Genomic DNA, 14,953 nt, shown 5'->3' on the forward strand with positions numbered 1-14,953 from the left:
TAACGTGGAAACCCCCTAAGCTGATGCTCTGCTGCCTATTCCAAGGACTGGGTTACACCAGACTGTTGCCCTCTACAATGACAGTCACTTGGTCACTTAGAGCAAAGCCTGACATTTCATCTTCCCACCATGGTCATCTTGGTGGATACTGGGAGCAAAGACTAAGGCACTCTATGCAATCTCTGTGATATGTAGAATTGTGGCCATATTTGGAGAGTTCCCAGACTTCAAAAATGCCTCCTAGAGTACCAGTAGGTACTCTAATCTGAGCCTCTGCTCTGCTGGAGATGCCATCAATTTATTTAGGAAGTCCATTTCCCAGTCTGAAGGAATATAGAGTATGGCATAGAATGTATGGTTGCACATTATTTAGGGTCTCCAACCTCCAACCTCCCAATCTGGGAAATCCAGGTGCTCCTAGGAATTTAAGCACTCAGTAATTAATTGGCTAGCACTTGGCTACTTCCTTTCAGAATTTAGAATGAGGAAAAGACCACTTCTGTTTCATTAAGAGTGGTCAATAAAATTGAGAAGACTCTGGGGTCATTTAAGGTCAAGAACTTCCAGACATGACTTTAGAGTAACAACGAGGATGACGTCTCTGTAGAGACTGAGAAGCTAGAGTGGGAGAATGCATGTTCTCTCAGTCAATAAAGGGTGCTGCTTGGAGATAAATCCATTATTTATCTCTTGCCTGGTTATTTCAACAGCCTCCTAACTAGTCTCTCTGGTTTACTTCTGTCTCCTATTCCCAGTCTGTTCTCAACACAAGCAGTCACAGTGATCTTTTTAAAGCATATATCAGATTATTTTTTTACTCATCTGCCCGAAATCTTCCAAAGGCTACTAATTTCACACAGGTACCAAACTACCAGGACTATTGCACTACTTGGAATGCCCTTCCCTTGGCTGTGTAATAGCAAATATCCCTTACCTCCTCTAATGTCCCCTTCCAAATTTCCCTATGCAACACTGTGACCTGCTCCAACTTAATCCCCCTTCCTCTATCTTTTCTTGGGATGACAGTTCTCCTTGGATTAATGAAGTATTTTTTAACCCCTACTTCATTGGTTTGGAAATTATACACTGTTTTATTTTCTTTTGTAAAAAACAGTAGTTATTATTATTAAACTTTTAACAAGCACTCTTGTCTTAACAAAGTCCAAGGTTAGCTAGCATCTCAACCTATCTGCTGAACATAATTAAAAGATCTTAAGTCCAATTTCCCCGCCACTTCCAATTTACATGTTATTTGGTCCAGTCGTTCAGGTCTACCTTGCTTTTATATTGCCAAATTAGTAATTATTATTGTTTTCATATAATCATTGCTTGCTTAGATTTACCCTTATTTTCCAGTTTCTTTGCTCAGCACTTCGTCTTGGATGTCACACCTTTTCCTCTTTCTTCTTAGCAAATACTTCAGTGAGACTCTGATATTGGTAAACTTTCTTAATTTTATTGTTTGTCTGAAAATGGCTTTATATTTTCTTCCAATGATAATCACACAGGTATGGAATTCTACAGCCTCTTGTTGAGAGTAACTTTTTTCTCAGTACCTTAAAGATACTTTGTCTTATGGCTCCTGTTACTGCTGTTGAGACGCTTCCTCTTAAGATTGTTGCAGCTAATTTGCAGCTAATTTTTCTTTTCTCTCTGGTTGTTGCTTTTTTTTAACATAACTATTTTTAAGATATAATCCACATACCAGAGAAATTAACTTTTTAACTTATACAATTCAATGGTTTTTAGTACACTCACAAGGCTGTGCAACCAACACCACTAATTCCAGAACATTTTCATTACCCACAAAAGAACCCCTGTATCCATAGGTAATCACTCTCCATCCCCATATTTCCTATACCCTCTTCCCAGGCAACCACCAAAGAATTTTATCTCTATGGAATCACCTATTTCTGAATATTTCATAGAAATGGAATCACACATTATGTGGCCTTGAGTCTGGTTTCTTTCACTTAGCATGTTTTCAAGATTCATCCATGTTGCAGTATTTATTAGTACTTCATTGCTTTCTATGGCTGAATGATGTGACTATACAACATTTTGTTTATCCATTCATAAATTGATTCAGCAGGTGAGTTGTTACACACTCCTTAGTGGATTCCGACTTCCATGACCACCGTCCTATCCATTCATAAATTGATGAACATTTGGGTTGTTTCTACTTTTCAGCTATTTAAAATGATGTTACTAAGAACACTGGCATATTTGTATGTACATTATGTTTTCAATTTTCTTAGGTAAACTTCCTTACCGAATTCATTTATTGGAGATCTTTCAGCTTTTGTGGATTCTTCAGAGTTCTCTAGTTCCTTTCAAGATCTCTGTTTTTATGGTTTTGCAATTCTACTGCAATGTATCTAGATGGAGATTTACTTCTACTTATTGTGCTCCATGATGGTATTTTGTTTATTTCTAATCAATTCTGAAAGGTCTCAATCATCTCTATGAATATGACCTTTCCCCCATTTCTTTATACTCTGTTGGACCTTCTTATTATATCCTCTGTATTTCTTAGCTCTCATTCATATTTTACATCGTTCTATGTCTGTGTTGCCCTTTAGATAAGATTTTACTAACATCATCCACAGCTTTACTATATAATCTGAATACTAAGTTTTCAAAGTCAATGTTGCAATGTATTTAATTCCTTTACTTCTAATTGGCATTTTTTCCCAAATATGCCTGATCTTTCTTTCTTAAATGTCTTTTGTCCTCTCATTTTTGTTTCATTCTTTTACATTTTTATTTATCTTAAATATACTTTTTTTTAGTCTTGATTCATAATGCTACTTTCTAAAGTTCTTAGGGGTCTAATTTTACTGTTTCTTTTTTCTACTCATTTTCACTTGTGGTGGATCTGTTTCCTTGTATGGTCTATAATTATGAACTGGAAACTCACTTCTAATGTGGCTTTATGGGAATCTTGCACTACCTGATTTGAGGGTGTGTCTTCAACAAAAATTCTGAGTTTGTTTCTGGCAGATTTGTCAGGGTTATTTGCAGCCTAGTATCAGCTCCTAGAACACACATACAGCATAGGCTCCAAATTCAGCTGAATGAAGGCCTATAGTTTAAAATTCTCAAGGAGATTTTTTTCTTTATTATTAAGAGCCTATTTAAAACCCAGATGAGACTTCAGAACTTCATTTCACCTCTCTATGCCAGTAGGTAAACTGTTTTCCAAGTCCATTCCTACAGTGAGAGTAAAGTTCCCCAAGGGTCCTAATTATATGTGGGATCTCAATTCTACCCTAACCTAGGGTTATCCCTACCTAAAACAAGCCAAGGCCTCATCCTCTTCCCCCTAAAGGATATGCAGACTAATATACCTCCTCTCTGGCCTCCTTTCTTGGGAGTTCCAAAACTGGTTTCCACTGTTCAGCTGTTGGTTTCTCTCTTAAGATCCCTTGGGATTTTCCTCCCATTCTACTGAATTCACCTATGCATTTAAGACAAAAATCATAATAGCTAGTTTTATTAAGTGATAACTGGGCACTGTTTAAAGCATTGCATGTACTATCTCACGCCCTCTGAAGTAGGTACTATTATAATCTGTTTTGTACAGGGAGCCTGAAACACTCAGAGGCTAAGTAGTTTCCCTTAAGTTAGAATAAGGTACCAACACTTCTTGAAAGTCTAATGCAACTTACATTCTCTTTGCCACTTTCTTAATGTGGAGCTCCATCCTAAAGATGATTTAGAAGGTACATCTAGAAAAACAAGGGCATTTTGCATAATCAAACTAATTTCAGGGAAAGAAAATGCGTGGGCAGATAGGATATGAAGAACCACCCTAGGTAAGGATCTACGGTGCAGCATGGTGACTGTGGTTAGCGATACTATATTATATACTTCAAAGTTGCTGTGAGAGTTGAGCTTTAATGTTCTCACCAACAATGATAAAGCAGTAACTGTGTGAGGTAAAGTATGTACTAACTAACCTTATTGTGGTAAACATTTCACAATATGTATGTGTATCAAATGATCACATTGTACACTTTAAACTTACACAATGTTATACGTAAATTATGCCTCAGTAAAGCTGAAAAAAAAGAAAGGAAAAAAAAAACTTCTTTAGGGACTGGAGCAGAACTTTGACACAGCCACAAATACTAGGGAGGAGATCTGTTATCGTAGAGGTTCAGCAAAGACTATGCTTTCACCAAATTCCTTAGTCATGGCAATCTTAGCTACCATCCTTACACCAACTCTAAATCAAGGTACAGCAAAAAACTCTTGATCAGATAAAGAGGTACAGATTATCTCTATGCTAGCCAATCCTGAATCTTCATTGTGTTATAGAAGAAAAGACCATCAACAATGCAAAGGAAACATGATTCAGCTTCTAGCAGATTATAACAGCCAGGCCTGAAAGTCTCAGCAACATAGTCCTGCAACAATATCAACTTAGAGTGAAAAGAAATAAACTTACCTCTAGAGCTCAAATGCCAATGTCCAAGGTACCACATGGATTTAATAGGCACAGAATGCTTGGAATGAATCAACAGTTTTAAAATAAAAAACAAAAGGAGAGGGGGAAAGTGGCTAAATGTAAGCCAGTACAATCTCCTCCCCTGGAATCATGTGACATAGTGGGAAGTTTCCCTGACAGGGCAGCAGCACCATGCCCCCATTCCTGTTCTCAAGATAAAGAAAGTCAGATAATTCTGTCATTGGTGACTGTAGCTGATGTTCACAGAGCTCTAACTGAATGAATCTGGCAGAGAAATTTAAAAGCCCTAGAGAGGACACTGCTTAAGAATTTGTGTATTCTAAGCACGTCTGTATTTCCAGTACCCAGGATAGTGGCTGATAACACAGTTATTATTATTTGGATAACTAATGAACGGGAGAGAGTGGTCCTATAATGCATTCTTAAAGCAGTGCATTTCTTGATAATCAAAGGAAAGCAGTCAGTGAGACTAAAGATTTTTTTTTTTGAATGCAGTGCACCTCCACTGCAGAGGCTTTCCACCAACATGAGCCTTGGTAAAACAAAGCAGTCTAATGCTGTCTCTGATTATATACTGTTGGGAGGTTGTGGTATATTTGGTTTGTCTTTACTAGTTCCCATGGCTTCTGGATTTCTTCGGAAGTTCCAAATGATAAGCCCACTGCCAGGTTACATTTCCAGACCAGTTTCTTTGACAACCAGTGGTTAAAGGGAAATACAGAATATCTTGTAATTACTCCATAATGTTTGTCCAACATCCAGATTAAATCCTGCATTAGTAACAACCCTTCTTTTCTGTCTGCCCCCTCAGTAAACAGCCCAGCTGCCTGGCCTATGTCCAAATTTCCATAATAGAGAAGATTAGAACATAATTCCATTTCTATGACATAGCCATGGATACAGAGTCTACTTTTAGGACCAAGCTCCCACTTTCAGCAGTCAAACCACTATATCCCAGTCATTTTTAATGACAGTTAACTGCAAGGTCCTATACCAGGCACTGGAAGGACTAAAAAATGTGCAAAATATAATCAATCTTGGCCTTTAGAGGTTCACAGCTGAAAAAACTTAAGTTATGTGAGGGAAGAGAACTCAGGCAACAGGTGCCTTTTAAGAATCTGGGTGGCTATGCTCCACCGAAATGAAGGATTTGACTAAGAGAAGGGCAGAAGATCTGGGAAACTTATTAGAATCCACAGTGGACAGAGGTCAGAGGTACTGGTAATATCATAATGACAACTATGCAAGAGGACTAAAGAACAATCAGTTTAGGCTGGAGCAGAAGATGAGAGAGTTTTAGAGTAATCCAGTGTGGTGGGCGTGTGTGTGCACAGATGGGGATGATTAGATCATCTAATGCAACGTACTGAGAAGCATTTTGCAGCTCTGATAAAAATTTTGGGGATGAATATATTAATTCTACCTAGAATATAAAGCAAAGTAAAAGTGAGATAATTATTACCCTCAAGAAAACAAAAGGTTGTAAAAACAAACATAATGACAGCATACAATGATTCAATTAGAAATAAGTTATGAAGTCACAACTGACAATGAAACAGATAAAATAATTTTAAATGGTTACTTTTGAGAAGCAAGAATCAAGGATCATAAGAGTGGGGTAAAGGATATCTAGCTTTCTTTTATAAGCCTTAAAGAACTACTTGACTTTTGAAGTTATGTCCATTTATACAAAATAAAATTATATTTGAAATGTGAGTAGCTTACAGCTATGTAAAGTGAATAGAAAGGGGATGGCTGGGATAGAACATTTACCCAGGTAGAAGACATCTGTAGAAAGCAGTAACTAACAGTAGTAATTATACTGCATTTTAATTGGTACAATCATGGTTCAATTCTAAGCAGTAGTGGTACGTCTAAAGAAAACTAGCAAATGATCATGTCACACCTCTACTCAAAATCCTCTGATAACTATGACAGCCAAATAAATACCTAAACTAGTTACCAACATGCCATTCAAGACCCTTCATGATACAGCTCCCTGTCCATTTGTCCTACCCATCATCACCTCCCCACAAATCCACCTTCCATCCACTTTACACCCTAATACTAAACAAACCCACACCATTATGTTTTCACTCGCTTGCACACGCTATTGTTTCTGCTTAAATACCCTTGCCTCAAATGTCTACCTGGCAAAAATATGTTAATTCTTCTCTACTCAGGAGCTTTCTTCTCTTCTAAAGCCTCGTGTTCTCCAGGCAGAATTAAAGATTGGTTTCCATACACTGGCACTGAATTTTGTATAACTTTCCATTATAGAATTTATTATACATCTCCACAAGACTCCCACCACAAGTCAGCTAGCTCTACAGGAGAAAACTAACACACTCTCAATGAACAAGTAATCTTTGCTTATTGTAAAGTTGTGATGGAAAACAGAAATTTGGAAAGCTAAGTTACTTTATGACATTCATATAACTTTGATTAAAAGCCAGATAACAACAGCCTTAAAATTATAGTCCATTTCCTTTATAAGCATACATGTTTTAATTCTGTAAAATTTTAGCAAGTTTTAAAAAAAATCATGATCAAGTTGGTCTGCAAACCCCTAAGGGGCCCTGAGACCCTTTTTAGAAGGACTGCCATGTCAAAACTATTTTCATAGAAAATGAAAGGAATGATTTGCCTTTTTCACTAGGTGACATTTGCAGTGATGTTACAATAGCAACAGTGCGTAAAACTTCTGGCACCTCACCACAAACGGAACCAAAATGTTCTATTAGTCAATTATATGTTTCACCATCACTCATTTGCAGTTAAAAAAAAAATTCTAGACTGACTCAGAATGTACTTGTTGAAGGAATAGAAATTAGTAGTTTTATTAAACCTTGACTACCTTCTAAATACTCTGACAAAATAAGTACGTGTAAAACACTACTTACTACTGAATTATCAAAGTACAATGATTGTCTTAAAGAAGACATGGGTGCTGTTGGTTGAGTCGTGAGCCATTTTTTAAAATGAACATCATTTTACAGTTATCCAGACTTTCTTGAAATGAACAAAACAAGTCTATCATTTTAAGGAAAACAACTGACTGTATCTGTTATCAATAAGAAAATTCGACCTTTTAAAAAATCAGAATTTTGAAAAACTTATATCATGAATTTGACAGCTTCCCAATATTTAGACTTTTCTGATGAGAGTGATGGTGATGTTAATGTTAGCAAATATGATTTTTTCATATCAAAATATATCAAGATTTGGAAAGAAAAAAGAGAGAAAGGTATTTGATAAAGTTTAATAGGATATAAAGGAAAACTCAAGAAAATAGAAAACAGAAGACATATTCTTAATTTTAAAGATCTTTACTCAAAATTTAAAGGAAAATTATTATAGTCAAGGGAGCAACTTTAAATATATTCCCTTTAAGGTCAAGAAAAAACATAAAGGCATCTGATCTCATTGCTACTCCTGAACTTAATATCAGAATCTCTGAAAATACAAATAAAACTCAAAAAGCTGAGGATAGGATGGAAAGATATAAAACTGTTAGTACTTGCATATGTTAGTAATAATGTCATAGAAAACAAATTATTATTTACAATAGTAACCAAAACACTTTTAAAAATCTAATGCTAAGAAAGTCAGCCAATAAAATCAATAATGGGAAGAAGAACTTTCACAGGTTAAAATTTAAGTAATAAAAATCTGAAAAAGACTTGCAAATACAGAACATTTTATATTATCAAAAATATAAATAACATTAAAAAATAAAAATTAATGAATCAAAACTGGGAATAATGAAGCAAGAACAGATGGATACAGAAAAACTTAAATAGATGTTTCATAAATTAAAACTGTACATGATCAATGGATGAAGAATACACACATACACACACACATACACATAGAAGAATATTATTCAGCCATTAAAAAAATGAAATTTTGCCATTTGTGAAAATATGGATGGATCTTGAGGGCATTATGCTAAGTGAAATAAGTCAGACATAAAAAGATAAATATCATACAATATCACTTATATATGGAATCTAAAACAAACAAATTTATCTGTGCTTATGGGTATAGAGAACAGACTGGTGGTTGCCTGAGGCAAGGGGTAGGGAGGAGGGGTGAGCAAAATGGGCAAAGGGAGTCAAAAGGTATGAATTTCCAGTTATAAAACAAGTAAGTCATGGGGATTTAACATACAGCATGATGACTAGTTAATACTTTACTGGCTATTTGAAAGTAGTTAGGAGAGGGAGTGGATTTTGAAAGTTCTCATTACAAGAAAAAAATTACAACCATGAATAGTGACAAATGTTATTAACTGGACTTAATGGGGTTGATCATTTTGTAATATATACAAATACTGAATCATTAAACTGTACACTTGAAACTAATATAATGTTCTGTCAATTATACCTCAATTAGATGAGGTAAATTTTAACATAACCAAAAAGAGAACTAGGGAAAGACAGAGACACAATGAATGGATGGCTACATGAACTTTTTTCCTGGACTCTGTTTAGGACCATAGAATAGAAGACTAAAGACAGACTTTCAGCTCAAGAGGAAAAAACTGCAATATAATGAGCTTCATTATGAACCACAGACACTTCTTAACTGTCTAGTCCACTGTCCTGGTCTTTCTTCTTTATAAACTTCTTACAAACATTTAGACTAGGAAGAATATACCTCTTTCAAAAATAATAATTAGTAATCCAGAAGGAACCAGCACAAAATCTATACAAAGATACTATAAAAATTAACATCCAGAATATATAAATAACTCCTACAACTCAACAACAAAAAAATAAACAACACCAGATATTTAAATAAGCAAAGGACTCCAAAAGACATTTCTCTGAAGAAGATATACAAATGGCCAAAAAGCATGTGAAATGCTGCCCCACATCACTAATCATTAGGGAAATTGAAATCAAAACCACCTAAGATACCACTTCACACTCATTAGGATGGCTATTATAAACAACAACTACAAAAGGAGAAAAGAACAAATGCTGGTTAGGATGTGGAGAAATTGGAACACTTACACATTGCTAGTGGGAATGTACTATGGTGTAGATGTTGTAGAAAATAGTAATGGTAGGTCCTCAAAAAAATTAAACAAAAAATTACTGTATTATCTAGAAGCTCCACTTCTGGGCACATACTCAAAAGAACTGAAAGCAGTGACTAGATTATATACCTACACCATGTTCACATCAGCATTATTCACAACAGTCAAAAGGTGGAAGTTACCCAAGTGTCCAACAGATGAATGGATAAACAAAATGTGGTGTATATACATAATGGAATATTATTCAGCCTAAAAAAGGAAGGGAATTCTGACACATGCTGGAACACGGATGAACTTTAAAGACATTATGCTAAGTGAAATAAGCCAATCACAAAAGAACAAATGTTTTATGATTCTACTTGTATTAAGTGCCTGAAGTAGTCAAATTCATAGAGAAAGAACACAGAATGGTGGTTGCCAGGGGCTGGGAGAGGAAGGAATGGTGAATTAGTGTTTAATGGGTACAGAGTTTAAGGTTGGAAAGATGAAAACATTCTAAACATGGATGGATGGGGTGATGGTTGCACAATAATGTGAGTGTACTTAATGCCACAGAACTATATACTTAAAAATAGTTAAAATGGCAAATCTTATGTTCTGTATATGTAACCACAATTAAACATGAAAATGAAAAAAATTTTTAAGCCATTAAGAAAGAGATAAGAAAAACAGAATAAAAGGGAAAGAAAATGCAAAAGGATAAACCAATAAACAAATTTGGCAAAATCACAGGATACATGAGTACATTAAAAACCAGTTGTATTGCTATATACTAGCAACAAACAATCTGAAAATGAAATAAGAAATAAGTCTACTCACAATGGCATTAGAAAGAGTAAAATACTAGGAACAAATTTAACAAAAGAAGTGTAATATTTGTACACTGAAAATTACAAAATACTGCTGAGAGAAATTAAAGAGTTAAATAAATAGAGATATTCCATGTTCATCAATTAGAAGACTCAGTGTTGTTCAGGTGACAATGCTCTCCCAAAATGATCTATAAATTCAAAGCAATCATTATCAAAATTTCAGTGGGCTTTTTGTAGAAATTGACAAACTTGATCTTCAAATTTATGTGGAAACACAAAGTAACCAAAATGGACAAAATAATTTTGAAAAAGAAGAATAAAACTGAAAGAATTACACTACTTGATTTCAAAACTGACTATAAAGTGGTATTATTTAAGACAGTATGGACTTAGCACAAGGATAGGCATATGAATTAACGGAACAGAAGTGAGAGTACAGAAATAAACCGTTAACACTATGGTCAACTGATTCGAACAAAGGTGCCAAGATAATAAGAATAAGACAGCCTTTTAAAAATTATGCTGGAACAAATGGATAGCCACATCCAAAAAGAAGAAAACCTTTACCTTTACCTCATATCATACACAAAAATTAACTCAGATCAAAGATGTAAATTTGAGAACAAAAAGACCCATAAAACTTCTAGAGAAAAACAGAAGAAATTCTTTATAACCTTGGGTTAGACAAATAGTTCTTAGATACCATACCAAAAGCATGGTTCATAAAAGAAAATATTTAAAACTTTTGTACTTCAAAAGACTCCATCCAAGAAAATGAAATACAAAGCACAGACTAGGAGAAACTATTGGCAAATCATGTATCTGATAAAGGACCTGTATCTAGAATACATGAAGAACTCAAAACTCAATCAGGAGACAAAGGAATCAAAAATTTTAATGAACAAAATAGCTGAATAGACAGTCCACCAAAAAATACACAAATGACTGATAATAACATGATGAAATGCTCAGATCATTGGTTACTAGGGAAATGCAAATTAAAAAGCACAATGAGCTACTATTACATACCCACTAGCATGGCTATAATCAAGAAGAAAGAATACCTACTGTTGGTGAAGATGTAGAAAAATGATCCCTCAAAAACTGCTGTTGGGAATATAAAATGATACAACTTAAAAAAAATAAGTATAAACTAATCATATAACACAATTCCATTCCCAGGACTTACCCAAGAGAAATAAAAACATTTGTCCACACAATGACATGCATGCAAATGTTCATTGCAACATTTACTTTTAATAGTCCCAAACTGGAAACAATCCAAATGTCCATCAACTGAAGAATGGACTAACAAAATGTGGCATATCCATACAATGGAACATTATTAAGCAATAAAAAGGAATGAACTACTGATGCACGCTACAACATGGATAAATTACCTCAAAAACATGCTAAACACAAGAAGCCAGAAACAAAAAAAACTACAAAGAGTATGATTCCATTTATATGAAATGTTCAGAAACAGCAAATTTACACAACCAAAATCAGATCAGCAGTTGCCTAAGGCTGGGAAAAAGCCTAAGATTAACTGCAAATGGGCATGAGGAAACTTCTTGGATTATGGAAATATTCTAAATTTAGATTCTGGTGGTGACAGCATAATTTTATAAATTTAGTAAAAAACCACTAGATAACTTACAATTAGTGAATTTTATAGTATGTAAATTATCTCTGTAGATTTACTTTTAAAGAATTATGCAGGCACCTGAGGCTGCGTCTGATGTAGTTAGTGGACCCAAGAATCCTCCCTCCTTCCATTTCTTTCTGAATAATTCAGTCTAGAAGCCATTAGATGATGATAATGGTTGAGGCTGGGGGGAAGGCGCCTGGCATGGGATGTCACAGACTGATGAGAGTAAAAAGGTTGTCTACTTGCAGAGAACAGTGGTATCAGTTTGGCACAGGGTGGTGGAGACCTAGCAAGGTGAGGGCATATATGCAGGAGGTCAGTGACTGTAAAGGGAGATAGGTTACACACAGGAAAAAATTATTAAATAAATATATCGAGGGTAATGAGAATCAGTTTTCTCACTACCAAAGAAAGAAGTTACAACTATGGAAATGGAAAAAACTAGAATAAACTAGAATTGGAAGTAGAGATGTCAGTGTCAGCTTATAGTTTTCAATATAAAGAGATCAAGGAATTTTAAAAGATATATGCATGTTACATGCTTACATTCTCTGTGAACAGTGAACCCAAATATCAGCAACCATGCCTACCACATGGTGGCTTTTAAATATCATTCTCCACTAAAAGGAATCATGTTCCTTAAACAAATGACTAACTTGAGGGCTAGGGCAGGGAGGGCCAAAATAAGCCAGTCAGAATCATTTTACTGGGCCAGAAAGAGGAAGTTCTAAAAGAATGATATAGACGTGTCAAAAAGACAAGCCAGAATGAAGAGACTCCCCTTGACCTAATATAGTACAATCTAAGTATCAAAAAGCATGGTGTAATAATTCAGCCAAGGAACATAAATGGATACTAAAAACAGTGGGTTAAAATTTAATGAGGAATGGGGTAGTTACATAATTTCAATAACCTTCCTATAAAATATTTATTAATCACAAAGGGAAAAAGAGCAATCTTACAGCAGAGAAACCTAGCAGACACACCTTAATTAATAGATCAAAGTTAACTTCACAGTAATGAGACAAAACAAAAGCTTGTTATCACCTGATAAAACTTAGTAAGAAGAACACACTATCCTTTTTGAGGAATAGTAATGCTCTGCCAAAGATGCTGAAGCGATCAGAATATGCCATCCCAAATATGCTACTTTGGTAAAAGGATTATTTTAAGTCAAAGATAACTGAGAATCAACAAGAGCAGAAAGAGTTCTCTGCCTTCTCCCTATCTGCCTAAAATCCAGCAAATTTCCTTTTGAGGAAGGTGTCCCTCTATATCAGGGAGAAAAGAGCTATGATATATTTCCGTAAACAGACCTTACTGAAATAACCCTTATCTTCCATTAGTTCCCCACAATTTATCATCCTTGAAGTCCAACCCTCTTTCCTTTGTTAAAAGGGCATATAGGCTTCTAAGTTAACCACTTCTTTCCGTTTCTTTTCAGTGAACTCCCTTGAATGTAAATATTAATAAAAATTTTATGCCTGTCTCTTAAGTTCTTCACAATCCCACTGTGCAGGTGCTATTGCTGCGCTTGTCAATATTTTCAGAAATGTTATTTTCTTTTAAGTGAAATTTTTAGCCTGCACGTTGATGTCATGTGTTCCCTTTGTCTTTCAGACTCCAAGGCCCTCTCCCTTACGCCAAGAAGCCTTGGAGACTTCATTCTGGCTCTTTGGACTCTGTATACTTTAAATAATTTAACTACCCTTAATTACTTAGAGGGAAAAAAAGCTTTATGATTTTCATAACTTATTGTTGATTTTAATGGGTTGTTAATTTCAGTCCTGTAGCTTTGTTTTGTTTAGACAGGGCTGGGCAAGGAAAAAGAAAATAAAGACAACCATATTTAGCAGTCCAAAAAAGCAATCATATGCATTTTCGCCTGTTGATCTGTCTTTTGTTGCAGGTCCCTGATCACCAAATTAAGACGAAAGAGGAAAAGTTTTTCCTCTCTAGCAATGCATAACCCAAATCCAATCCTGAGGAAATATCAGACAATCCTAAATTGAGGGACATTCTATCAAATAACTGCTCTGTAATTTTCAAAAGTGTCAAAGTTATAAAAGTTGAGAAAGACTAAAGAAATGTTCCAAATTTGGGGGAAAAAAGAAACAATAAAATTATAACACAAGATCCTAGATTAAATACTTCCGTTAAAAAAAAGACATTACTAGGACATTTGGTAAAATATGAATTGAGTCTGTAAATTAGATGACAGTATTTATCAACACTAATTTCCTAATTTTAATGGCTGTATTGTAATTATGAAAATGTCTCTATAGGAAGCACATGCTAAAGTATTCTAGGGTGATGGGATTTGTCAGGAACTGTTTCTCAACTGGGTTAGGGCAAGGGTTGGCAACCTCTTTCTGTAAAGGGCCAGATAATAAATATTTTAGGCTTTGATGGCCATATGTTATCTCTGTCACATAGTCCTTTTTTAAAAAAAATCCCTTCAGAAAGGTAAAATCCATTCTCAGCTTATGGATTACACAAACACAGGTGGCAAACTACATTTGTTCCATGGGCTCTAGTTTGCTAACCACTGGTTTCAAGGGGTAGGGGACTCTTTGAACTATCCTTGCAGTTTTGCAATCAGTTTTTTAAAATATTTCTGCTAAAGTCTAGAGCAATTGCCTGAAAAGTTCCAAGAATGGCTGTAATGGAGGTGAATAAGGCTGAAAGCTTTCTGGATAAAAAAGCATTCTCTCTTCCCCGAAAGAGAACTTGTAATATAACCAACCAGCCTTTTTGTCTAGTATAACATCTTTCTCTCCATTCCCTTCTGCCTATAAAAGTCTCATTTTGTACAGATCCTCAAAGTTCCTTTCCATATAAATTTTAGAATTATTTTTTCTATTTCTGTGAAAAATGTCCTGGGTAATTTGACAGGGCTCTCATTAAATCTGTAGATTGCTTTGGGTAGTATGGCCATTTTAACAATATTAATTCTTCCAATCCAAGAC

General features: G+C 35.0%; 1 protein-coding gene and 1 long non-coding RNA gene across 6 annotated transcripts in view; one reads left to right on the top strand and one right to left on the bottom strand.

Moving 5' to 3' along the window:
- MAST2 (microtubule associated serine/threonine kinase 2) overlaps positions 1–14,953 on the bottom strand; it is a 178,234-nt gene that overhangs the window by 55,227 nt on the left and 108,054 nt on the right. The window lies entirely within an intron of this gene.
- The window catches only part of LOC140700661 (uncharacterized), a 32,945-nt gene that overhangs the window by 90 nt on the left and 17,902 nt on the right, over positions 1–14,953 (top strand). The gene's annotated exons all lie outside the window — the stretch shown is intronic.

Source organism: Vicugna pacos, chromosome 13, assembly GCF_048564905.1.
Source record: "Vicugna pacos chromosome 13, VicPac4, whole genome shotgun sequence".
In the NCBI taxonomy this organism is placed as follows: Eukaryota; Metazoa; Chordata; class Mammalia; order Artiodactyla; family Camelidae; genus Vicugna; species Vicugna pacos.